The sequence below is a fragment of the Cetorhinus maximus genome, chromosome 3 (assembly GCF_964194155.1).
Source record: "Cetorhinus maximus chromosome 3, sCetMax3.hap1.1, whole genome shotgun sequence".
NCBI lineage: Eukaryota > Metazoa > Chordata > Chondrichthyes > Lamniformes > Cetorhinidae > Cetorhinus > Cetorhinus maximus.
Window position 1 is genome coordinate 149,082,670 of NC_135881.1, and position 26,612 is coordinate 149,109,281.

Here is a 26,612-nt window from a genome sequence, read left to right on the forward strand (position 1 = left end):
TGCATGGTGCAGACACCATTTTGGAGGTAAAGGGGCACCCGTAGCACCTAAAAAACAGGTGCTACAGTGTCAAATTTCATGGCGCTTGAATTTATATAGTGCCTTTCATGGCCTTTCAGTACAGGAAGAGGCCATTTGATTCATTGTGCTCGTGTCAGCTCTTTAAAAAAGCCAATCCAATTAGTCTCACTTCCCTGATCTTTCCTCACAGCCCTGCAAGTTTTTCCTTTTCAAGTATATATCCAATTCCCTTTTGAAAGTTACTTCTTAATTTGCTTTCAACATCATTTCAGGCAGAATACGCCAGTTCATGACAGCTCACTATATAAAGATAATTCTCCTTATATCCCATTTGATTTTTTTCCCAATTGTCTTAAAGTTGTATCCTCTGGTTACTTCTGGATTCCTGTCAATGGAAACAGTTTCTCCTTATTTGCTCCATCAAAACCCTTCTAAATTTTGAAGACTTCTATTAAGTCTTCCTGTGATTTTCTCTGCTCTTGTGAGAAGAATCCCAGCTTCTCCAGTCTCTCCACATAACTGAAGTCCCTCATCCCTGGGACCATTCTAGTAGATTTCCTCTGCACCCTCACCGAGGCCCCTTCACAGGCTCAGGACATGCCAAAAAGCTTTACATAGTTTTGAAGTGTAGTCACTGCTGTAATCTAGGGAAACACAGCAGTCAATTGACGCAGAACAAGGACACACAAATAACAATAAGATAAATAACCAAATAATCTTTTTTGGTGATGTTGATTGAAAGATACATATTTGGTATGACATCTCCCTTTTTTTTTAGAATCATGCCATGGACTTTTTTTTATATCCACTTCAGAGGACAGTTGGCCTTGATTTAATATCCCATCTAAAAGGCAGGCACTATTGACAGTGCAGCATTCTCTCAGTATTACACTGAACTGTATGCCTACATCAAGTGTTGAGCCGTCTGGAGTTCAGCTTGAATCCATAACTTTCTGACTCAGGGACAAGACAGCTAGCACTGTAACAGTGTTGGCACAAGTCAATAGATTTAATTAAGGCCGATTAGTAATGAGTTTTAAAATTGAGCACATTAAGATGCACATTTATGATTGAGCACATTCATATCATGCCAGACTTTAAAATTGTTTTGATGAAAAACCTCATGGTTTCAATATTTTTATACTGTTTAAAAGGCATTTGGTCTACTTCTACATGTTTTCTATGCGTATCAGAGGTTACCAAGGCCCAACCCTTTGAAAGCTCTTTCAGGCTGAAAACTGCATATTGTAAGTGGAGAACTTCAAGTGGTGTTCAGTTGCAAAATTTCTAAATTATTACTGCCGTCAGGGATATTTATCTCTTTTTCTTTCAAGTTCTGTTCTATCATGCTTTCATCAGACTGGATTTGTTCAAAGTCTGAAATTTCTAATTTCCTATATGACTGAGAGTAAAAAATAGCTTCCATGCATTACCAGGCTGCTGTTTCACTTTCACTGGCACTTGCTGAAGATGTCGCAATAGTCAGGATTTTGTGTAGAAAAGGGATTTTGAATATTGATTTTTTGAAGGTTCATTAGCTATATGCTGACATCATAGATTGATGTCTCTTTAAACTGGGCCTCAGACTTAACTATCGGGGGAATCAGAACTATTGACTTTGGATGTTTGTGCCGTGCATTCACTGGAGGATTTTTGCTGCTTTTAATGGGATCCATCAATTCAGCTCTGCTTTAATTATTATTGTTATACTACTCACTGGAGAAAAGATCTTTTGATGTCAAATTTTGGCCCTGTGTTAGCACAGATTTCCCAGTCATTATATTGTGAAATAATTTTTAAAAAACGTGAGTGACTGGCCTATCAAGACTTTCACTTCACCTTGGAGAAGGACAAATGGTCTCAAAGTTTCTAGAGCAGTATCTGTTAAAACAAAAAGACAAGAACATTAAATGATCTCTGTAGATGATGAAAAGGAATGCAAATGTTAAGAACATTGATCACTGCACGTCTGTGCTCAACCTTCTGCCCTCTGTTATATCAATACATTGAAAACATAATTTGTATCAGCAGTTGTTTCTTTAATTAAGATCTCTCAAAAATCTTTTTCATTGATTTATGCCATTAACTTATTGATCGGTCCCATTGTGCTGAGCATGTACTTTCCAGTGAGATGAAATAGCTCAGAGCAAGATACATATGCTGTTACTTCCACTCCTGGCCAACTTCTTCATCTAAAGAGACTGTCTGAAGAGGGAAGCATCTCCTGCTGACCTGCGTGAAGGTTTTAGATGGTGTTGTGAATCAAGTGATAAAAAAAGGCTGATTCATAAATGAAGATGAAGAGTCACTTACTGTTACAAATGAAAACAAAGGAAGGCTAAAGGAAATAATATCCTTGTGCAGCTATCATAAATGATCATATTATATCATACCTTCGGATCTTATTTAGTTAACAACATGAATAGACAATCAATCCCTATGTACCTCTACTACAGTTGGTGATATACCTGAAGCTATGAAATCTTATTCATCTGATTGAAACAAGAAAACAATTACTGAGAGTAAACACTATAAAAATGAACAACGTGAGGCAAAATTCCATTCTTATATTTCACACTTTTGAATCAAGACCTTTAGAATCTTGGACTGGGATGCTAATGGCATTTATAATGTGTGGACATTTTCATTTGGAAGTGGATGAAGAATTTCAGGACTCATTTGACTTATAACCCTCCAGAAAAATCAATAAACATATATTTTAACTTATCTTTCTGTGGGCTGAACCATTATGAACCATTTGTCTGAAGCTGAAAATTAGAAGTGTGCTTTCCCCTTGTAAGTCAGAGCTCCCTGCAAAAAGTGTCCAGTTCAAGGTTATTGAAGAAGCTGAAAGTCAAGCTTTAAAATTGGCAATAGCTTCAAATAGTTTTGAAGGTGAACTCTTCATATATAATCTGCAATCACTTTTAATTATTTGGTATTCTTATATTCTTGCTATAACCAAATTCCTATTAAAATGTACTCTTATTATTCTCTCACATTGTTGGTGCTGTATGCAATGAACAGGTTATATTACTAAGAAAAACATGTATTTATAATGTTATTAAGTAGAGTTTGTCAGACAGACCTCTGTGTCTGGTATCTATGTTAGTGGGTCTCCTGTGGTATTCATTATGGTTAGTCAGAAGACACAATGTTTTGTTATGGGGCGGTGGAGAGAGGGAAGTAAAAAGAGAGCAATCCATTGAGTGTGCTGCCAAAAGAGAGAGTCATACATATATAGGGCAAACTTTGTTTTTTGCACTTGAGATTTAAGGATTGCTTAGGTAGAATAGATAGAGGAGAATCAGCTTGAAGGATTGCATGCTTATCGTGCACACTGTCTGATATTCCATTCATTTAAATTAATCAAAGGGCACAGAGGAAGGTCAGGTGGGAAATAGCCCATAAAAACATTTGCCTGATTTCCTTCCAACAGCAATGTTAAGTCTATCATCCAATCTCCAGCTGCATTTATCCTCCTGGCTTGGTTGTCCAGCACATGGCACTGCAGGAGGCGGTTGGGAGTTGGGTCTGCAAACAGACCATGTGTGAGACCCAACCCTCCAATTTCAGAAGCCCTGAATGAGCAAGATACTTTTTCAGTACACTGCACTTGTCCAGTGCTCAGGCAAAGAGAGAACAAATATTATGGTTAATGCTGGCACACACGTCGGATGGAATTTCCCAGTTGATCCCACAATTTTTTGGACAAATCTGGATGGGCAGAAAAGGGAGCAAACCCAGGTGAGGAAAATGGGCTGACACCATGTTGGGTCAAAATGATAGGCATAGGTTCTATATCGACCTTGTGGGGGGAGGAAGAGGAAAATCCAGCTGTTTATGCCCAGCTTTGAGACTGCCAGCCATGTTACACTACTGGTGGGACCCAAGGCTGACTACAAGCACTCTGCAGTCTCTACTAAGGAAGGTTCCAGGGAGCTCAGCAAAATTATTTTAAGAGCCAGAAGATCTGCCAGGGTAAGGGGCATTGTGGCTGAGCAGAAGATCCAGACAAACCAAAGCATCACTTGCTTTGGATTAGGTATATATATATATATATATATATATATATAACTAATACAAATAATGAAATTACAGAAATTGTTATATTTCCAGAGCAGCTTCTATTTGAAAATAAAACTAGTATGCTGAACATTTATCCAAAATATAGGACTACTTATTGTATAACTAAAATTTGTGACTGGTGATATGGAATGCAACAACTATATATAAACAAATGACTGAGTATATAATGTATCTTATAATTAAAATAATTGATATTTATAGTATATTATGAATAACAAATCTTTTCCAACAACATTGTTAGTTACAAAATTATGTATTGTAAATAGAATTAAAATGAGAGCTATTTACATTAAAAGTGTATATCCAATTTATAATTAACATAATTAAAATAAATAGACTATTTATAATCTACATAATGCAAATTATGGGTGTCATTATGTTTTACTTCATTATTAATGACCATTATGTGTAGTATTCTAATGCGAACAGCATGTCTCCTTATTCACTAATTGTTAATTAAAGTAAAAGCGGTGTTGTGAAAACCACAGTGAGGTTTTCCTTGCACGAGGAACTTTATTTTTGTGTATATGTATCATAATAGTGGACTGCAGCTGGTTACAACTATAAAGGGGATCAATGTCCCTTGAAATTATCCCCAATGGTTACTGAGGGTGAAAAAGATAGAGAGAGATTTTTAATGAGGCACCAGTGGACAAGTTAAAAATGTCACACAGAAACTTTGCCTCTGGCACTTTGTGCTTCCTTTTTGAATTGATATTATGCTGTGGAGCATCTGCAGCTCTTGTGTTCCTGGCATAAGAACAGAGGTCTGCCTTAAATGTTAACATTTAGTGGTGCTGATCTGGTCCTGATGTTGTGGAAGACTCACACCCTGCCATATTTCTTTGATGTTGAAGAAAATGGACTTTGGCATGAAATATTACAACTTTCATCAAGCCTACTGGTTTGCATGTCTTTACTGAACTGAGTCCAAGAGCAAAAGCTGTTTATTTTATTGCTGCCTATTAAAGAGGGCAACAATATTCCATGATTGGATGCACAAAAGCTTTGAAGGTACTTATGGTGGTGGGATAGCACGAGCTTTCAGTTATTTTTAATATTTATATGTCTCTCTGATAACTTTTCTTATATCTATCCTGATCCTTGTCTGTGACCATTAAAACTGCCCATCAATTTTATTCTCCCTCCGTGATTAAGTATCTTTGCTCCTTTTTAATTAGTGATTCTGGTTATTTCTACTTAATTATTCTATTAATATTATACAGATGCATATTTCAAGGGACCAAGCATCAATGGGGCTATTTGTGCCATAGTATTGCTGACAGGGTAGAATATCTCGCAGGTGCAGGTGAGTGGGTTCAACGTAAGATCGTGAACTTTGGTTAGATCGATATGTGGAAGTTCAATCTATTCAGTCACAAGACATATTTATTCATTTAACATTGTACAACAAAAATTATCGACCTTTCTTTAACCGTCTATTATATTTCTTCCCTCATTTTTCTGCTGGTATCAGAAGCAATTAGATTTATCACTAACTTCAGCATTTGAGCCACATGCTGCATGCATGCTATATATGGCACGGATTTAGTCAACAATGCTTCATGGCTTGAAGAGTTATAGAAATATGTAGCAATCTGTAGTGGACATGGGACACTGTTACGGGTAATAGCCCTTAGAGATATGCTCCATATTGAAGCAGTTTGTTTTATGACTTTGGCGACATCACAGGACAGAATATTGTGGAATACTTCTGACATTCAAGAGTTCAGGCCCTGAGAGGCATGCAGGGCTGAACCAGAGCATGGAAATAATTTCCTTTTGGATTATCAGCCATAGCTCCTGGAAGATGAATCATTCATTTCAGGAGACTCCTGGACAATTCACGAAGATTGGCAACCCTAGTTAAAAACAATAACTGCACCTGTTTCATCAGGCAAGCTACCTTTGAACTCCACAGTTGTTCCTATCTCATCATTCCCTCTGGCACAAACATTTTTACTTCATTTCCCTTTTCCTGTAGATCCAGTTCAGCATACAGACTGTATAAACAGTGGACTGAATTTTGTGCTGAGGGCAAAGGCCATGGCAGCAGCAATGGAAGCGGCTGCCGTTTCTGCTTGGTCACTCAGCAGTCGGTCACACATGATCTCACAGTGTCCGGCCAATTAAGTAACACAAAACAGGGGCCTGAAGAATCCTGAGCATGAGGTGGGAACTCAAGTGGCAAGGTTGGCATCAGCTGAGACCACAGCAGATATTTAGATAGCTGCTTGCCCTGCATTCACCACTGCCTGAACAAAGGACTCCATTGTGCTACCACTGCCTTGAATAATCCGGCTACTGCTGCTCCCCGGCTGCTGCCTTGAATCAACCAAAGAGCTGGCTGAAACATGACAGGGTGAATGGCAGAAGGCAGACTTGAGTAGCCACTGGGTTCAGTGATGCCATTCTGCAGGTTCACCTCCAGGCTTCAAGGGCAAAGCCGGAAGTCCTCCTCCCAATGGACAGGAGGAAGAGAGGGGTTGCCTGACCAAGAAATCCTGGATGGATTGATGGAGGTGGCAGGGGATGTCACAGAGTCACAGAATCACGGAATCACACTGTGCAGAAGAGGCCCCTCGGCCCATTGAGCCTGTGCATACATGTGAGAAACACCTGACCAACCTACCTAATCCCATTTACCAGCACTTGGCCCATAGCCTTGAATGTTATGATGTGCCAAGTGATCATCCAGGTACTTTTTAAAGGATGTGAGGCAACCTGCCTCCACCACCCTCCCAGGCAGCGCATTCCAGACTGTCACCACCCTCTGGGTAAAAAAGTTTTTCCTCACATCTCCCTAAACATCCTGCCCCTCACCTTGAACTTGTGTGCCCTCGTGACTGACCCTTCAACTAAGGGGAACAGCAGCTCCTTATCCACCCTGTCCATTCCCCTCATAATCTTGTACACCTCGATCAGGTCGCCCCTCAATCTTCTCTGATCCAACAAAAACAACTCAAGTCTATCCAACCTCTCTTCATAACTTAAATGTTTCATCCCAGGCAACATCCTGGTGAATCTCCTCTGCACCCCCTCCAGTGCAATCACATCCTTCCTATAATTTGGCCACCAGAACTGCACACAGTACTCCAGCTGTGGCCTCACCAAGGTTCTATACAACTCCAACATGACTTCCCTACTTTTGTAATCTATGCCTCGATTGATAAAGGCAAATGTCCCATATGCCTTTTTCACCACCCCACTAACATGCCCCTCTGCCTTCAGAGATCTATGGACACACACGTCAAGGTCCCTTTGTTCCTCAGAACTTCCTGGTGTCATGCCGTTCATTGAATACTCCCTTGTCAAATTACTCCTTCCAAAGTGTATCACCTCACATTTTTCAGGGTTAAATTCCATCTGCCACTTATCTGCCCATTTGACCATCCCGTCTATATCTTCCTGTAGCCCAAGACACTCAACCTCACTGTTAACAGTACTGTCAGCAGCCATGGGATGAATGCCACTGAACCCCCCCCCCACTGAATCTGGTTCCACTGCTGTAAGCACATCAATGACCTCATTCAGTTTGCCCTGGTGAGCAGTCCATACCTCTTTCTCTGTTAGATCTTGTACCTGGCAATGTGAGAGGGTGAGCTTGGTGGAGAGGGGTGGTCATGTACATGGACCTCTAGGCCCCCACCAGAATAGGTGTTGTGCTTGTCTTCTTGGGGAAACTAACAGTCTTCCACTAACAGTCTTCCTTTTGGTAACTGCAGGAGAAGACAACACACAACAAAAAGTGGAGATCAGCAAAGGGGTGTTGTCTCTCCACATTCTCACACCAGACGAGTAGGCCTTGGAGTTGGGAGGGCACCAGAGTGGCTGTGCGATTGCTGTTGACAGGAGACAGGGGTGTCAACCCAAAGAGGTGAGGGAATGAGTGCAGGTGCACAAGAGTGCATCTGGCACACACAAGGCATAGTACTCATGTGGCCACCACTTAACACATGGAACTCCTCAACAAGCATAGTTGGGGAAAGGAAAAGGGAAACTCTTAACCGTTACATGTTTGTGTTCTCTCATGCAGGTCAGGGTCATCATGCAGGATGCAGAATTGGAGAGGCCAAGGGCTAGCCAGCCAACTCTGAGGAAGAGGAGGGATCCTCAGAGGGTGCAGCATCACATCATCCTCCACAACATTCACCAGTGCAGATACTGTCACATTGGTGGGTATGCATTCATGAAAGGTGAGGCCACTTACAGTCAAGGGACTGTGGGAGGCCAGGCACATGCAGAGCTTTTGACTAGACTTTGGAGTTGGCTGTAACATGGTAACTGTTGCAGCTGCAGTGAGAGATGATGGAACACCTGGCAGTTTTTCCAGAGGCTATGCATGAATGATGGAGGAGGTCAATCAGGCTATGAGTGCTGCTATATCTCTGTCGTGTGTGCACATGACTTCTTCCATGGAGACACTGGTGACCCTCATGGAGAGCCTGAACAAGTAGACCATCACTGGATATCAGACCTGCATACTGTTGCTATGACCATAAGTTCAATACAGCAGTGATAAGGCGAGAGGAGGATGAGGCACCCGGAGTCTCCACCAGGTCCTCATCCTTCTCAGGTCAGCAGGGAGGTACATGGGAGGAGGAGCAGCTGACTTCTGCTTCTATAGATTCCTCTCAGGGCATCCCTGGTGTGGACAATGATACTTCAGCCCCTCTGCCAGTGGCACCAGGGCCTCAGGTTTCCTTAATGACAGAGGAGAATTCTGCACCTATGGTGCTCCTAAGTATGCCACAGCCCACCAGGCCTCAGGCAGCCCAGAAGGAAAAAGCAGCAAAAACTGGGAAATAAGAATACTGGTCCGAACTGGCATTGTATACTTTAAAATAGAGCATCAGTAAAAACTGGGAAATAAGAGTACTGGTCCGAACTGTTTTTTCCTTCTGGGAGCCAGAGGATATCCACCAAAGTCATCCTATGCTGCAGGCATCATCGTCAGCAGCCTGCAGCCGCAGGAAGATAACCTCTTGGAGAGTTAAGAAGAGCATTTAGCTTTTTTTTTTATTCTTTCAAGGAATCTGTTCGTCACTGGTAAGGCCAGCATTTGTTGCTCATCCCTAATTGCCCTTGAAATGGGTGGCTTACAAGACCATTTCAGAGGGAAGTTAAGAGTCAACCACATTGCTTGGCTGTGGAGTCACATGTAGACCAGACCAGGTAAGGACAGCAGATTTCCTTCCCTAAAGGGCAGTAGTGAATCAGATAGGTTTTCACAACAATCAATGATAGTTCATGATCACCATCACTTAGACTACCTTTCAATTCCAGATTTATTTTACATTAATTGAATTTATACTCCACCAGCCTCTCGTGGGATTTGAACCCTTTCCTCAGTGCATTAGCCTGGGCATCTGGATTACTAATCTAGTGGCATTAACACTATGCCACCATCTCCCCTGCATTTGGGATTTACGGGTGATTACAAAATATGCATGTTAAGTCTCGTCTCTTTTGTGTCTCAATAAATCTTTTGTTCACTTTTGCTGCTTCTCATTCGAATTCTTTGTGCCCTGTGAGATGCCGTCGACATCCTTACTGCCTCAATGGGCTTGATACGATGGCCTAAGGTGCATCTGTTCAGCTCCTAAACCTTGCCACTGTGCGCCTGGGCACTGTGCACTGAAGTGCCAAATGAAGGAGGTGACAGCAAGACTGATTAAAGGTAAGGCTTTATTAGGATCTTTCTGAAAGGGCATAGGAAATGGCACTGTATTAGGGTGGCCTGAACCTCGCTTGTGTATACCTCATTGCACTTTGCCTGTGGCCCAAGAGGTTCCTCACCTTGCACTGCCAGGTCAGGAGTCTCCACCACATCCTCATCTTCAGACGGGACTTTACAATCAACAATGCCCTCATTATTCAATGCATCCACCCTCTGCAGTGCACAGAACATCACTACAATATGTGAGACCCTCACTGGGGCATCCTGGAGCGCTCCACCAGATCAGCTGAGACATCTGGACTACATCTTCAGCAGCCCAATAGTCTGTTCAATGGTCGCTGGAGTTGATTCATGGTAGGTGTTGTTTCTCGCCTCTGCTACAGTGGGTGGGTTCCTCATAGGTTTGAGTAGCCACGGCTTCAGTGGGTAGCTCTTGTCACCCATCATACAGCCCTGAAGGGATGCAGGGGGCTGGAAAAGCTGTAGCACCTGAGACTTCCTAAGTATGTAGGCACTGTGGCTGCTTCCCATGAATGATGCACAAATCTGAAGGACCTGCTTTCATTGGCCATAGACCAGTTTGACATTGATGGAATGGAAGCCCTTCCTCTTGATGAAGGCTGGTGGCAGGTCTGTCAAAGTCTTGACAGTCACATGCATGCAGTCAATCACACCCTGCACTTGGGAGAATCCAGCAATGGTCTCCAAGCCAATGGATCTCTCTGTCTGACAGTCCAGATTGGTGTGGTAACACACATAGTCACCAGCCCTCTTGAACATAATGTTGGTCACCGCCTTGATGCATTGATGAGCTGCAGGTTGGGAGATCCCGTACATATCTCCAGTGAATGCTGGGGAAGAGCCAGTGATGTAGAAGTTGAGCGCCATGGTAATCTTCAGCACCATTAATACTGGGTGTCCATGAGCCCTGGTGAGTCTCATCTCGCCCTGAAGCATGGCAGGGAGAATTTTTTTAATATTCATTCATGGGATGTGGGCTTTGCTGGCTGGGCCAGCATTTATTGCCCATCCCTAATTGCCCTTGAGAAGGTGGTGGTGAGCTGCCCTTTTGAACCGCTGCAGTCCATGTGGTGTAGGTACACCCACAGTGCTGTTAGGAAGGGAGCTCCAGGATTTTGACTCAGTGGCAGTGAAGGAACGGCGGTATATTTCCAGGTCAGGATGGTGTGTGGCTTGGAGGGAAATTTCCAGGTGGTGGTGGAACACCACCACCTGGAAATTAGTGACAGGCTCCCTAGAGAGCTAGTCTTCACTGGCATTCCAGCTGAGACATTCCGAGGAAGTTCATCTTCAGATGGTAGGCTCTCTCCTGGGCATTGCCTCTTCTGTACACAGAAAGCCAATTGGCAAGCCCCTCTGCGCCTTTTTACATAGTTCCCCAAGGTTGGCCTTCTTGCTCGTCCTGAGGCTGCTGATATTCCCCAGCCACTTCCTGGACCTCTCTCCCTCTGAACTGCCTCTCCTCACAAGGTCTGGTTTGATAATGCTCATGGCAGGTGCTCCCTTTCTCTCTCTCTCACTTATTCCTTGCCTTTCTATACAAATGGCCCACTACCCACCCCCCAAACCTGTCCCTGATTCCTTTCCTCAGATCAAGTGTCACTACCCCATGTGACCCTGGCAGCACCCCTCTCCCCATCAGAACTGGTCCCTTCTCCCGACATCTGGCAGTCCCCTCTGCACCATCCTTTCTGCAACTACATGCTGGCTTTCCCGATGGCCTCCTGAGAGAACCAGCACTTAGCCCCCCTTTGTTGCCACTTTGTTTAACCAGGCAGAGCTGTCCATCTTCATGGCCCCTGTGAGCCCTGGTAAATTCAAAATGAGCCATAAAATTGCAATTAATTGACCTTTCAAGGGCATTAGGAGAAGCATTGTAGTGGTTCTGAATTTGGGATTGGGCATTGGCTTCATCTTCCTCTCAGTCTCTTTTGGGATTTCGGTTTAAGGGCCTGTAGTTGCTGAGCAACCACCTGACATGATCATTGCACTTGTCGAGAGGAATACTGAACAACCTTGTGCAACAGTTAACTACTGATTTTACAAAATCCCGACTGAAATTGAAGAAAAATTGATGGAATGATAGGGAGGAATAGATCATGGTAATACTGTGAAAAATGTACAATTTAGCTTCATGTAAATGCTGCACTAGGTTTGAGCTGCTGAATACCAGTTTTCATAGTTACTTTGTTGACTCCTTAGTTTTTTGCATGCCACCAGTGGGTCTTTGAAAATCGCAGTCCCGTGATTTTCCATCTCTTTTTTCGACAGACCTCTGATATGCCAAACTAGGGGTCGTTTTTTATGTACGAGTGTTATCAAACAAATGAGGAGAAGCAAAGCTGAGCCTAATTGTGTCCTGGCCTGATACAAACACATTCCTCTAGAAACCTTGGCTGATATACTTCCCCACCATGGTGGGGAGTTGGGGGGTTGCCCTCCTGCCTAAGTTACAGTGGGAGAGAAGGAAAATCCTTGCAAAATTTCATAGCCACTCTTCTTTCAGAACAAAATACACTTTTGTGCATTATTGTATCTCTGTGTGCAGTTGAAACATCACACAAAGTACAAATAAGAGTAAAAGCAAAATACTGCGGATGCTGGAAATCAGAAATAAAAACAGAAAATGCTGGAAATAACTCAACAGGTCTGATGGCATCTGTGGAAAGGGAAACAGAGTTAACGTTTAGAGTCTGTATGACCTGAAGAGGGTCACAAAGATTCGAAACGTTACCTCTGTTTCTTTCTCCACAGATGCTGTCAGACCTGCTGAGTTGTTCCAGCATTTTCTGTTTTTAGTACAAATAAGAAACATTTAATAAAGCTTGTATTTAGAAAATGATAATTTCTCAGCACAGAGAATACTTAAACAAAATATTTCAGCATTTTTGCATAAAAAGGACTACACACAATCAAGAGGACAATTCATGCTGAACTCATGCTATTGAGTCATAAACTACAAAAAGGTTGCATTCCTCTCTATTCTTTGTAGTTTGCCACAGTTCTCATTTAGGGTAGGACAGCACTCCAGGGGCTGACACAGGCGTGCACAACAGATAGACAATCCATGCGGAAAAGATTCATGAAAGTGCAGTCAAACTGCCTTGCTGTTAATGCTGGAGAGATCTTGTTGAATGGTATCTGGATCCCACTTTGCCTTTCACCCTGCGATAACTACAGTGTATCCAACGGTCACAATCAATCAGCCCATCTGATAAGTTGTCAGAATCTCTGAAGTGTTAAATTCCCCTTCTCAGAAGAGTTTAACTGGGTGAAAGGATAAAGAGAAAAGAGAATGTATTTAGTCTCCATGGGCCCTGGTCTAGGCCTGCTCCAGTCAGATTGCACTACGACTAACAAATCCGATATCTTTTAATCTGATCATCTGTACTCCAGTTTTCATGCTGTGTTTTCTTCATATTCCCCTGTACTAGTTCCACCCTGTGACTGTGTGATAAGATGCTGAAAATTTAGTCATCATCAGTGGTGTCGGTAAGCCCAGAGAACAGCTTATGATATTCCCATAACCTTACATTAGATATGGACAGTACCAACTACTATAACGATTACATCCTGTACATTGCTGTTTTTTTTTAAAAGGTTAGCTTTAAGAGATTATTTTAAATCAAGAGCATTGCAACTTGGTGAGTTACAATGAGGTGCACAGATTCAGGTAGTTTGGCTGAATCTAAGAATATAGAGCCAGAAATAAGACAAGTTTACAAACATAGCAAACCTGTGAGTTGTACAGTAATAAATAATGGATGGGACTATCTGGACACCACTGCAAGTTACTATCTATTCTGTTCAGTAACATGGTAGCTATTTATATAAAGCTATGCCCCAATTTATTTTTTCTCATTGACCACTCAGATGACCAGATGAGACAATACTTATATTCTCGTACTATACTTTACCCATGGATAATTTGAAACTTTTAAAATAAACAATGCAATGTAAAGAATTTTTTTCCTGCACTAAACTGGACAACCACAACTTGCATTTATATAGTGCCTTTAATCTACTAAAATGCTCAAAGGTACTTCACAGGGGCATTATCAGACAGTGAGCCACATAAGGAGCTATTAGGACAGCTGAGGAATAGAGAGAGGCAGAGTGGTTTAGCAAAGGAACCGCAGAGTTTATGACCTGGACACCGGAAAATAAGGTCGCCTAAATAGCTTTGCATTTATATAGCACCTTTAAAGTAATGAGATGACCTAAGGGCATTTCACATGAAACAACACTGCCTGAAAATCCCCAAGTTCTCTCTCTCTTACTGTTGAGCTCAGTAGAGAAAATGATGGCATTGGTTAGCCTTAGCAATGAGAGTATTAGTGATCTGATTAATGCAGAAGCATACTGCAGACTAGGAAATGCAGTGATGTCCTTAATGGCAAATTGGAAAGAGGCAGTGGTAAAAATGTTGAGGAGTGTGGTGACATTGACACTCACAATTCATCCTAGCAAAATTTCATAGCCACTCTTCTTTAACACACTTTGCGTCCAGCTAAAATATTACACAAAGTACAAATAAAAACTATTCCTTTAATTGTTCATCAATACAAAAATGACTGGCAATAATGGCAGTCACCTTGTTTGGAGAAAGGTTTCTGAGGATATGCCAGTTAAAAAAAATGAAAGAATCCACCTGGAAACAGGAGATTCCCCTGGAAATCCAGTGAAGATTCAATGACCGACTGAGCTGCAAATGTGCTGCTATTATGCAGCAAGGGTTTGTAAGGCAAAAATCTCACCAGGTTTTAATAGAAGATTTAAAGCAAGAAGGGCTTAAAATCATGGTGCCAATTACATCTTGCTGTCACAACATTTGCATATAAGGTAAGCCCCGTCTGTCTGTGCAGGTTAGTCCTTCCAGAAAAATTCACTCCTGACTTAAAATGGTGCCAGGTGAGAATGTGGCATGATCACCCTCCACCCCCTGCATTACCTTAACTCTCCACCCACACAATTCACGGGCTGGGTTAAAATTTAAACGGTATGTTTGACCAAAAGCAGAATTGTAAACGCAGAGTTTTGGAAAGATTTTAAAGGTCATGTACAAGTGAATAACCATGCGTAACATCTCCCTCAATGGAAGTAAACAGGGTGAATTCCCTTAGATATTCTCCTGCTCAGCCACCATACCTTGTGTAGATACCCTACACATGTAAATAGACTTCCTGCAAAAGTTATAACGGCAGAACAAGTTTACTCCCAAAATATGCTGAACTACGAGATGCAGATTGGGCGTTCTAATTCTCAATCTGGTTTATCATCACCTTTCCCAACATTTCAATTTCCAATTTAAGTATATCCTCATTCATTTTGATCTGACCCTGTCACTTCTTGATTTTCTACTTTCACTTGTTCTCACTTTAATTTCCTTTCCATGCTAATACACTTTATTGTGAAATTCTTGTCACTTTAGGTTAACCACACATCAATAAATTTGAAAAAATGTGTAAGTAGGAGATTTTCTTCATCCATTAATCCTAGTTATTATCAAGGAATGATCCCATTTTATTGATTGTTTTGAAATTTGCAATGTTTGTGATTAAATAATGTACAAATGAAAAGGTCTAGCATTCAGATCAAAACATTATAAACATTATCAAAAATCTGAGAAAGGGAAGTACATTTTCTTCGTTCTCAGGATTTTCTTTCAGTGCATTCTCAATCTGCTGCCATTAAACATTTTCAATTCATGCAGACAGATATAAACAATTCTGTCAATTGGGCACTGTTGCCATTGACAGAGATGGAAATCCAGACAACCTTTCTTTGTTGACGTTGTTGTGATGCAGAGGCAGTATGGCATGAATGGCATAATCGCATCACATGTTTAGCAGACAAATAATAAACAATTTTATGGGTGTTGATCCATAATACCATTATCACTACATCAATACATTAGTAATCATTTGGGTTAATTGCAACACAGTTCAAATTGGATATATTTCTGAGGCAGATAGCAGATCATTAAAGCAAAACCCTATTCTTACCACAAAAGCAAAATGCTTTGGATGCTGCAAATCTGAAGTAGAAACAAAAAATGTTGTAAATGTTCAGCAGATCTGAAGGGAGAGGAAAACAGGGTTTACATTTCAGGTGGCTCAGTTGGCAGCACTCTTGTCTATGAGTCGCAAGGTCCTGGGTTTAAGCACAATCCAGGGCTTGAGCACAAAAAAAACAAGGCTGACACTCCAATGCAGTACTGAGGGAGTGCTGCACTGTCGGAAGTGCTGTCTTTCAGATGAGTTGTTAAGCCAAGACCCTATCTGTCTGGTTGCATGGACATAAAATATCCCATGACACTATTTTGAAGAGGAGCAGTGGAGTTATGCCCATTGTCATGACCAATATTTATCCCTCAATCAACATCAAATATCAGATCGTCTGGTCACTATCACGTTTTTGTTTGTGGGAATTTGCTGTGTGCAAATTGGCTGCCATATTTCCTACATTACAACATGGCAGCACTTCAAAGCAAAATAAGTACTTCATTGGCTTTGTACTTTGAGATGTGTTTGTAAAAAATGCTGTGTAAATGCAAGTCTTCTATATTTTTCATATTTTCCCTTGTTATATGTTGCCAACACCAATAACTCATATCATTAAAATAAAGCCACAAAATGTTTATCTGTTCAACTTCAGCAATTGACATTGATATTATTTGCTTTAGTTTCTGTGCGAATGTTCCCTATCTACTATTATAATTTCAGTGGAGGATCTGAGGAACCCCTTGAGAAATTGCATAAATGGTTAAAAACAATTACTTACATTTTACCTTTTGTTGAAATTTCTGTTGATCTTCTACTGAATTTACAGTGGGTGATGAGGAGAATCCTGTGAGAATTACATGTTGGGGGACAGAATGTGTTACTTGAAGGGTTAGGGTGAGTTTTGTGGAGAGTCTTAAAAGAAAAAGGTAACTTGGGGGGTTTGGGAGGGAACCCCAGAATATGGGATCTGGGTGAGCTAAAGCAGGCTTTTAACAGTGGAGTGGAGGAAGGTGGCAAGGTACAAGATGCCAAAGACGGAGAAATGGCAAGTTCTAGATGGTGGGGGCTTGTAAAGCTGGAAGACAGAGCAAAGAAATTGAGAGATGGCACCATAAAGGGATTTGACTGGGTGAGAATTTTAAATTTGAAGTACTGGAAGAAGAGAGACCATTCACTGAGGGCAGGAGTAATGCCTGAATGGTGTGCGAGATAAAATACTGATAAGAGTTTGGAATAAGCTGAAGTGCATACAGAGGGGGCAGGCTGGGAGATTGGCCCTGACAACAGGACAACAGTTGGGATGACAAAGACATCAGGCAGAATTTTCCAACCAAAGGTGAGAATGGAAGTGTAGGGACTCCCCGACAATACCAGTGCAAGGCAGTGTGCCAAAATGCTGTTCTCGGCACCAGCAATAATCACTAGGCCGGGAGAGGGCTGGCCAGGAATCCCAATCTCCTCCCAATCGAGACCAGTTGAAGATATTTAAAAGGTTATTAAGAGCTTGTGAGATTTGAGCTCAAATTTTTAAAGGACCAGATAGGCCCTCAGATACTAATCATTGGAAGGGTGGCAGTTACAGAGTGAGGAGCCTGTTATGACTGCCCCAGGGCATCACCTTGACTGCATAAGAGAGTCAGAAGGACACTTGTTAAGTGGGTGTCCATGGTGCTGCGGAGGGAGAGTGGAAATTTAGTATCTGGGATTTGAATGGGGTCACCAACTCTATGGCATCATGGGAGAAGAAGACAGGGGCCAAGACTGCCAATTGTGCAATCATATACCCAGAAGAAAGGCTCCAGCTGGCAATAGGGGCACGACCGTCAGATTTTGGGCCCAATGATGATGGTAGGCAACACCCTCCGTAGGAAGGGCAGATCCCCGAGCAACAGGAAGACACGGAAGAGGGGGGAGGGGCGGGAAAGAATAGAGGCCAAACCCTCAACACAGGGTCCATCACTGAGCTCCCTGGAGATGGTGAGCACCCAGGAGACTGTGACTCTCATGGCAGATGATCAGATATCGCCAAAGACCTTGCACTTTCCAGCACTGGCCACGATGCCCTGCCAGTAGCTGTCAAAGTCACTGTGGCCTTCAGTTTATTTGCTTTTGTCTAGTTCATTCATGAGATGTGGTCTTCGGTGGTTGGGCCAGTATTTATTGCCCATCCCTAGTTGCCCTTGAGTGCCCTTCTGGCACCTTCCAAGGATCAGCTGCAGATCTTAGTGGCATCTCAAAAACAGCTGCACACCACTGTATCTCGCTGGTCACCGATGGTCTTTTTGCCAGAGTTGGATTTCTCCAAATGCAGGGCATCGTCAATTGCAACCATGTGACTATCGAAGCACCCAGTGACCGGTCAGTGAGATCCACAAACAGGAAGGCCTTCCATTCCCTCAATGTCCAATTGATCTGTGACCACAGCAAGATCTCCCTTCATGGGTGCACTCACTTTCCTAGCAGCTGCCATGGCTCCTTCATTCTCCGCCAGTCCAGGCTGCCTTAGATCTTCACTCCAACCCTCAAACTGGATGAATACTAGAAGACGAGGCATATCCCTTGAAAGGATAGCGACTGACTCCTCTACTGGAGCAGACAGAGACACAGAGGCAAAATAGCCAATGCCACCTGCTCAGTAGGACAATTGTTGAGGAGGCCAATGGGCTTCTGAAGTAGTGATTCCAGTGCCAGGTAGTGCCTGCTAATTCATTCTGAAACCAGAGAGTGAATTAGGAAACCAGACACCAATCTTTTAGTTAACACTAGATTTATTTACAGAATGCAATATTAGATCTGTCTGCCTTCTCCCTAACCAACACCCAGGGTCCCAGCAGTCTCTTCTTATATGTGATCAAGGCACTTAATAAATCAATGCTCTTCACCTGTAAATCCTTACCCTTAATAATACAATTCATATACTATTAACCATGTTGTCTAACCTCCTGCAGGGGTTGCGGTTATTGTGCTGGTCTGCTGCACTCTCCCTACTATGGCTCTCCAGAGAGGTTTGGACCTTGAGGGCAGTGAGGCCCTTGAAGAAAAATGCTCATCAGGAGAGGAACAGGAGGAGGGGGTGGGAGACAAGGTGGAAGAGGAGGCAGAGGGAGATGATGCTGAACTGAGGGGTGCCCCAGCTGCATGGTGATGTAGCCACCCTTCTGGAAAAGGACTTCCTTCCTCTCACAGCCTTTACCATTAAATCCGGTGAAATGAGGGGAAGCCCTGCCCTGGGTGCCAATCCCCCATCTCGCCTTTGACATTTAGCTTCCCTCCGCTGTAGTGAAAGCCTTCAGCACAAACCCCAGGTCTCTCCAGCAGGACAACCAATAGCCTCGTTGATGAAAGTCTAAATGAGCTCCACACTTCATCTGACCCACCTTCATCCATTAGTTCTAGATGGATAGGAAACCCTTCTCCTTGCCAATTAAGAGCGAAAACCTGAACTTTAATCAGATTACCCCCCCTGGAGGCGGGGTTTATGACTAAAAACAGGCCTGGATCCTGTTTCCCGCATCCATGTGAAAATTCAGCCCATAGAGTTTGAGTAGCAGGTGGGCTGAGGTAGGATTAGAGGCGCGTGACATTACAGAGGTGCGAGTAGTTGGTCTTTGTCATCAGGTCAGAATTTAAACTCAGGGTAGAACAGAATGGCAAGATTGCGAGCAGTCTGAACTGAGTCTTACAGCTGCAAATCGGGCAGCTCACCTCCACGCTTAGGTAGTAAGCCGGGAACAGCAACACCCCAGAGGGGGTGAGTTTTGGAGAAGCTTCTCCAGCAAAGGTCATCTCAAAACCCACTCTCTATGTGAACCTCCAGATGCCACCGGAGCAGAACACGGCCAAGGAGATCTACCTCAGCCCATCCAAAGTGAAGGAATTTGAGCTCACTACGGGTATGAAGGAGCAGACTAAAGGTCTGGGACTCTCAGAGACAGTGGGTTTGGTAGGAGAATAAATGCTTTAAAATGGGTTTAAAGATTGTATCCATAAATGTGCGTAGCATTAAATCTACTACGCGATATGTTGCGACCTTGGACTACCTAGCCAAGGTCAAAGCTGACCTGTTGTTTCTGCAGGAGTGTGCGATACCGCACCTCAGCTCCTACAGGCAATGGTCACGATGGTGGTCCCATGGGCCATCGATCTGGTCGGGAGGAAACGACTCTCGTTCCTCCGGCCTGGGTATTCTGCTGCGGGGAGGCAACTTCACCATCTCCGAGGTCAAGGAGGTGGTGGGCGGGCGACTCCTCGTAGCAGACGTAATGTACAAGAACGCTCCACTCCGGTTAATTAACGTGTATGGCCCGGCACAAGGGGCTGAGCGGCTGGAGGTTTTTCAGCAGCTCCCACTGCTGCTGGCGACCTCCAGGCCGGTCATTCTGGGCGGTGACTTCAACTGCATCATCGATGCGGCTGGACGATCCGGCAGGGCCGGCAGCAGATTGGACGCTACGTCCAGATCCCTGATGGAAACAGTTAAGGATGCCAAGCTGCACGAAGTCTTCAGCAACCCTGCAGACGGAGCGCAGCGTAGATACACCTGGTCGCGGCCAGACGGGTCCATTCGTTCCAGGATAGACTTCCTGTTTGTGTCCCGTGCATTCACAGTCAGATCCACCGAGGTCAAGCCGGTGTTCTTCTCTGACCACTGCCTCCTACTGGCGGACTGCCACTTGGAGAAGGACCTGAGGGTGGGCAGGGGGACATGGAAGCTAAATGTGCAACTGCTGACCCCAGAGAACATTGAGGAGCTCAAGAGGGATTACAAAGGTTGGAGAACCGTGAAACCCCTCTTTGAGTCCCTGACACACTGGTGGGAAGCGATCAAGGGAAGCATCAAGAGGTTTTTCATCCTCAAAGGCACCCAGAAAGCTAGAAAGGAACAGAGGGAAATGTCCCGACTCCAGAAAAAGATGCAGAATCTGCTCCGGCTGCAGTCGATGGGGGTCGACGTCAAGGAGGAGCTCCAAGAGGTGAAGGGCCAGCAAGCCTCGCACTTTGCCTTGGAGGCCTCCAAGATCATCTTCCGTTCCAGAGTCCGCTCCGTGGAGCAGGATGAGACGTGCTCACGTTTCTTCTTCCAAAAGGTACACAGAGAGCGCTCTGTGATCAGCAGCCTGAAGGAAGAAGACGGCTCAGTAAAGTTATCACGGTCCGACATTCTGAGGATCAGCAAATCCTTTTATACCGGATTGTATGACGTGAAGCCCACGGACAGCACGGCCTCCCAGTCCTTCCTGTCCTCTATCACGGAGGTCTTAGACGACAGTACGCGGGAGAGCCTGGACAAACCGCTAACTCCTGATGAACTGACTAAGGCCCTCGAGTCCTTCGAGAAGAGTAAAACCCCCGGAAGCGACGGCTTGCCGGCGGAGTTGTATTCGGCTCTGTGGGACTTGATCGGCCCAGACCTGCTAGGAGTGTACGAGAGTATGCTCCTGGCCGGTAGTATGTCAGAATCCATGAGGAAAGGCGTCATCACCCTCATCTACAAGCACAAGGGGGAAAGGGAGGAAATTAGAAATTGGCGACCCATTTCACTGTTGAATGTGGACTATAAGATTCTGTCCAAGGTCATCGCCAACCGGGTCAAATCCGCTCTGGAATTTGTGATTCACCCTGACCAGACCTGCTCTGTGCCAGGCAGGAAGATCTCTGACAGCCTGGCGCTGCTCAGGGATACGATTGCCTATGTACAGGACAGGGGTGTGGATACCTGCCTCATCAGCTTGGATCAGGAGAAGGCCTTTGACAGAATATCGCACACCTACATGGGGGATGTGCTCTCCAAAATGGGGTTTGGGGAGGGAATTCGAAATTGGATCCAACTGCTCTACACTAACATCAGTAGCGCAGTCTCAATCAATGGGTGGGAAACAGATAGCTTTCCGATTAAATCTGGAGTCAGGCAGGGCTGTCCTCTCTCGCCTGTCCTTTTCATGTGTTGCATAGAACCCTTTGCCGAGTCCATCAGGAAGGATCCGGGCATAAGAGGAGTGACGATCCCAGGCAGTGGAGGCACTCAGGTAAAAGCCTCCCTGTACATGGACGACGTCGCCGTCCTCTGCTCGGATCCGCTGTCGGTGCGCAGACTGATGCACATCTGCGACCAGTTCGAACTGGCCTCGGGAGCCAAGGTAAATCGTGGGAAGAGCGAGGCCATGTTCTTTGGGAACTGGGCTGACCGATCCTTTGTCCCCTTCACTGTCAGGGCTGACGGCCTGAAGGTGCTGGGGATATGGTTCGGAGGGACCGGGGCATGCGTTAGAAACTGGAAGGAGCGAGTGGCTATGGTGAAAAGGAAACTGGGCATGTGGGAGCGACGCTCCCTCTCCATTGCGGGTAAGAACCTGGTCATCAGGTGTGAGGTACTCTCGCTGTTGCTGTACGTGGCGCAGGTCTGGCCCATTCCAGACTCCCGCGCGATGGCGATCACTCGAGCCATCTTCCGCTTTATCTGGAGGTCGAAAATGGATCGTGTCCGCAGGGACGCGATGTACAAGCCTCTAGATAAAGGGGGAAAAAACGTGCCCAACATCGCCCTCATACTGATGGCCACCTTTGTGTGTGGCTGCATCAAGCGGTGCGTAGACCCTCAGTACGCAAACACCAAGTGTCACTACGTGCTGAGGTTCTACCTGTCCCCGGTGTTGCGAAGGATGGGTCTGGCCACGCTGCCGCGGAACGCTCCAAGTAGTTGGACCGTGCCGTACCACCTGTCCCTGGTGGAAAAATTTATGCAGAAAAACACCTTTGACCACAAGTCCATCAGGCAGTGGTCAGCACGTAACGTCCTAGAGGCCCTGAGGGAAAAGGAGAGGGTGGACCCTGTGGGATGGTTCCCCGAGCAGACTGTCAAAGTCATTTGGCAGAATGCCTCATCGCCAGAACTTTCCAACAAGCACCAAGACGTAGCTTGGCTGGTGGTGAGAAAGGCCTTCCCCGTCAGATCCTTCCTACACGCCAGGAGGCTCACCCCCTCTGCACGTTGCCCTCGAGGTGGCTGTGGTGGGGAAGAGACCGTTGTTCACCTCCTTGTGGATTGTGCCTTTGCAAAGAAAGTCTGGAGAGAGATGCAGTGGTTGCTGTCGAGGTTCATCCCGAGCAGTTCTGTGACACAGGACTCTGTGCTCTACGGGCTGTTCCCAGGGACACACACCGAGACAAACATCAACTGCAGCTGGAGGATCATCAACTCGGTGAAAGACGCGCTTTGGTCTGCCCGAAACTTGTTGGTCTTCCAGCACAAAGAGTTGTCCCCGACCGATTGTTGCGGACTGGCACAATCCAAAGTCCAGGACTACGTGCTGAGGGACGCACTAAAGCTTGGGGCAGCTGCCGCAAAGGCGCAATGGGGAAGGGTCGCTGTCTAAGACCTTTCTACCACAGCGCACCGAGAGACTGGGAACTGTTTAGAGCCCCTCGGGCTGTACAGATCAAAATGAAAGGCTGTAAATGATTGTAATACTGTTTGTACTGATGCACCTGGTGATACATTTTGTAAAAGTTTAACCTGGATTGTACCCTTGTAATGTTGTTTTTGAAATGGTTTGGAATGTGATTGAAGATATTTTATGAATAAAGTATATTTTTACAAAAAAAAAGTCGGAACTGTCCGAAGTCTCCGGCTCTAACTCAGGGTTGGAGACTTTTTTGGAGGGTCACGGGGAGCAGAATTGCTCACCAGAAGTTCATTTTCCTGGGGAATTCTCAGGAAATTATTGCCATAGCATATCTTGGTGGGGCGGGTTGGGGTGTCCGCTATCTGACTATTCAGAGACCAGAGGATCTGGGTCATAATTTCCTTCATTTTCATAGGCTGACATTACAAATAAGGACAGAGTGAGAGGGAATGGAGCTTGGAGATGGGGCTATCCTGGAGGGTAAGGAGTCCAGCAGAGGAACCAGAGATCACTGTTTCCATGGGATTATGCACACTGGAGGAGGCTCCTCCTATGAGGAAGAAAGGAGGAAAAGGAGACAGAAGTGACTGGCTGTCCAAGGACAGGTGAGCCCTGCGGTCCAGGCAGGTGGTGGATCTACTGCTGTGCAAGGACCAGAACAAGACAGCCAACAAAACCAGCCAACCTGAGGTGGGAGAAGGCATTATCCCATGAGGAGAATCTACAGGCAAAGGATGAATTACCTACAGCTCTCAGAGAGCCAGTGTATTTGCAGACTGCGTCTCTCCAGGGAGACCATGATCTCTCTTTGCGAATTGCTGCCTGGGGAGATCAGTTCAAATTGCAAAATATTGCGGGCAGCAGTAGCAGAGTAACATTTCGAGTCCATATGGCTCTTCTTCAGAACTCTGAAGAAGGATCATATGGACTCGAAAAGTTAACTGTTTCTCTCTCCACAGATACTGCTAGCCTTGCTGAGTTTTTCCAGCACTTTCTGTTTTTGTTTCAGTTCAAATTGCATTGGTGGCCACCCTATGCCTGTCGCTCTCAAGATGATGGTGGCCTTGAACTTTTATGGATTGGGGGTCATTCCAGGAACCAACCAGAGACCTCCGAGGCATATCTCAAGCTTCGGCCCACCATCGCATGAGGGTAGTTTTGGATGCAATGTTTAGGCAAGCAAATAACTTTCATCTACTTGCCAAAATTGCTTGTGTCCTCCACTATGGGGTTCTGTGAATATCAGTCATTGAATCCCTTCAGGCCTCAGTGCTGGATAATGCATGGCACCATTCTGCACCAGTTTAAGACAGCCCAAGTGTTTTTCTGCAAATGAGATCAAACTATATTCACAAAAAATGACATCTTCGGGAATAAACGTAGTCAATACAATTAAAAGAAAAATGTGGGATGATATATCTACCAAAGTAAAAGCTGTCACTCAGGATCATCCCATCTACCTTTGTCACTTTTGATTCAGGTGAGATACACATTAGTACTGGAAGCAAAAGAAGGCACCATCCTGCAGGTCCTGCTGAGGATACACAAATCCCTCCTGTTGATATGAGTGAAGCAGTCAGGGAACATCAAGTAAATTCAATTCTTTCATTTGAGAAGGCCATAAAAGTGCCAACTGGTGTTCAGGGGAGTTAATGATGCTTTTAGCATTGGGTTATGATATTAAAGTGAAAGCTTGATTTTCAGGTAATTCTGCCCTTGATAGAATACTGTTAAAACTAGGAGAGCAACAATGTTCATCGGGTATACACCTCTCTATTATCAAATAAACACCTTTTCTTGCTATGATTTTGTATCAATTATCACATAAAAAGTCTCATTTCCAATTCATATAACCAATGTTACATTTAAAGTAGAAATTCAGGAAAGAGCAATGTACTTCTATGGGCTGAAGTTTATATGCCCCCCACAGGTGGGAAAACAAGCAGGTGGACCTGTACATTAGGGCACTGTGCCATTGGTGGCATGCCCACCATTGGCCCACCCACCTCTGCCTGTGCCATGCCATCATTTTATGGGGGAGTTGTCAGATGGACCACCCATGTTCCAATTGAGGCCCTTAAATGGGCAATTAATGTCCAATTAAGGGCTTTATCCCGCCAACGCTCTGATTTAACAGATGGCAGGAGAGGCCTGTGGCCAAGGTGGAGCCTGGCAGGTTTAACCCTGCGGACTTCTGGGCAGTGAACGGGGTGTGGGCTGCCTCCTTTCCTGGCCGCCTATGCCAATCTGAAGCCCTTTCATACAGTTTTGCCTCGCAACATCCACCCTACCGCCCCTTCCCTGTCCAACGCACCCCCCTACTCCCATCGCCCAGATCTGCCAACCTGCCGAGATCCTGGACTGCCCTGTGCTTGGGGGCATCTAAAGTTCCACTTTCTTCCGGGCCTCCTGCAATACCGCAGTGGCCTCCAATCCTGATGCGGCACAGAGCTGCTGGCCTCCGATTGGCTGTCAGCTCTATGAAGCAGGGTTTCCTCCTGCAGGCGGACGGAAGTCCTGCCTCATATTATTAAATTAATTAAAGGGTGGTCACCTGAAAAATTCAAGCAACGCGATCTGGCCAAGTGGAGGCATACTCGCCTCTGAAATTTACACTGGGGTGCGGGACCCCACCTTCAGTGTATAATCCAGCCCATAATTCTAAATGTTTTTTAACAAATAACTTGTTTCATCTGCCTTCATAAAAAATGTATAACATTGTGATTTGCAATGATTTTCTGTCCTGGCCTATTTTCACAGTATCTAGTCAGTTCAGTATTTCCTTCAATTCGCACACAATCAAAGTCAGATGAAATTAGGCCAGAGCTGTCTCATTTGCACCCAGAGTGACAGCAACATCCCCCGCTGCAGGAGTTTGCAGTTAAAACAGTCCTAGTTTCTTTTTCCAGCATTAATCTTTTATAAGCTAACCAAAATAGCAAAAGTAAAACATCTTGGTTTCTTTACTGGTGTCTGCTTCTGAAAGAAACACTGTGGAAAATATAACATTGTTGAACAGTTCCTAGCTAAAAATCAATTTTACAAAGGAGTCTCTTCTGGGTACTTCAACTTTCTCTTAAGCCAGTGTTAAGTCAACAGAAGTATGTTAGCCAATAATGGGATCAATGATGCGTGATTCTTTTCTCACTACTGCAACTTTTTGTTCCTTTCACTTGCCATGAAAAATGTTTGACAAAATGACATTAACAGCTTACCAAACCTCATGATTTTTTTCTTCTTGAGCAGATTATGACAGTTCTGATGGAATAAATGGGGTCCTGGTTAGCTCAGTTGGCTAAACAGCTAGTTGGTAGATCAGATTAATACCAACAGCATGGGGTTCAATCCCCATTCTGGCTGAGGTAATCTTATATCCTCACCCAACCTATGGTA

At 44.5% G+C, this 26,612-nt stretch overlaps 1 long non-coding RNA gene across 1 annotated transcript in view; it reads right to left on the reverse strand.

The window, feature by feature from the left end:
- Positions 1-1,838: 1,838 nt before the first annotated feature.
- LOC144673412 (uncharacterized) overlaps positions 1,839-26,612 on the reverse strand; it is a 161,333-nt gene continuing 136,559 nt past the window's right edge. The window contains exon 3 of the long non-coding RNA XR_013574303.1: positions 1,839-1,902. This is a non-coding gene — a long non-coding RNA (uncharacterized LOC144673412). The remainder of the gene's footprint in view (positions 1,903-26,612) is intronic.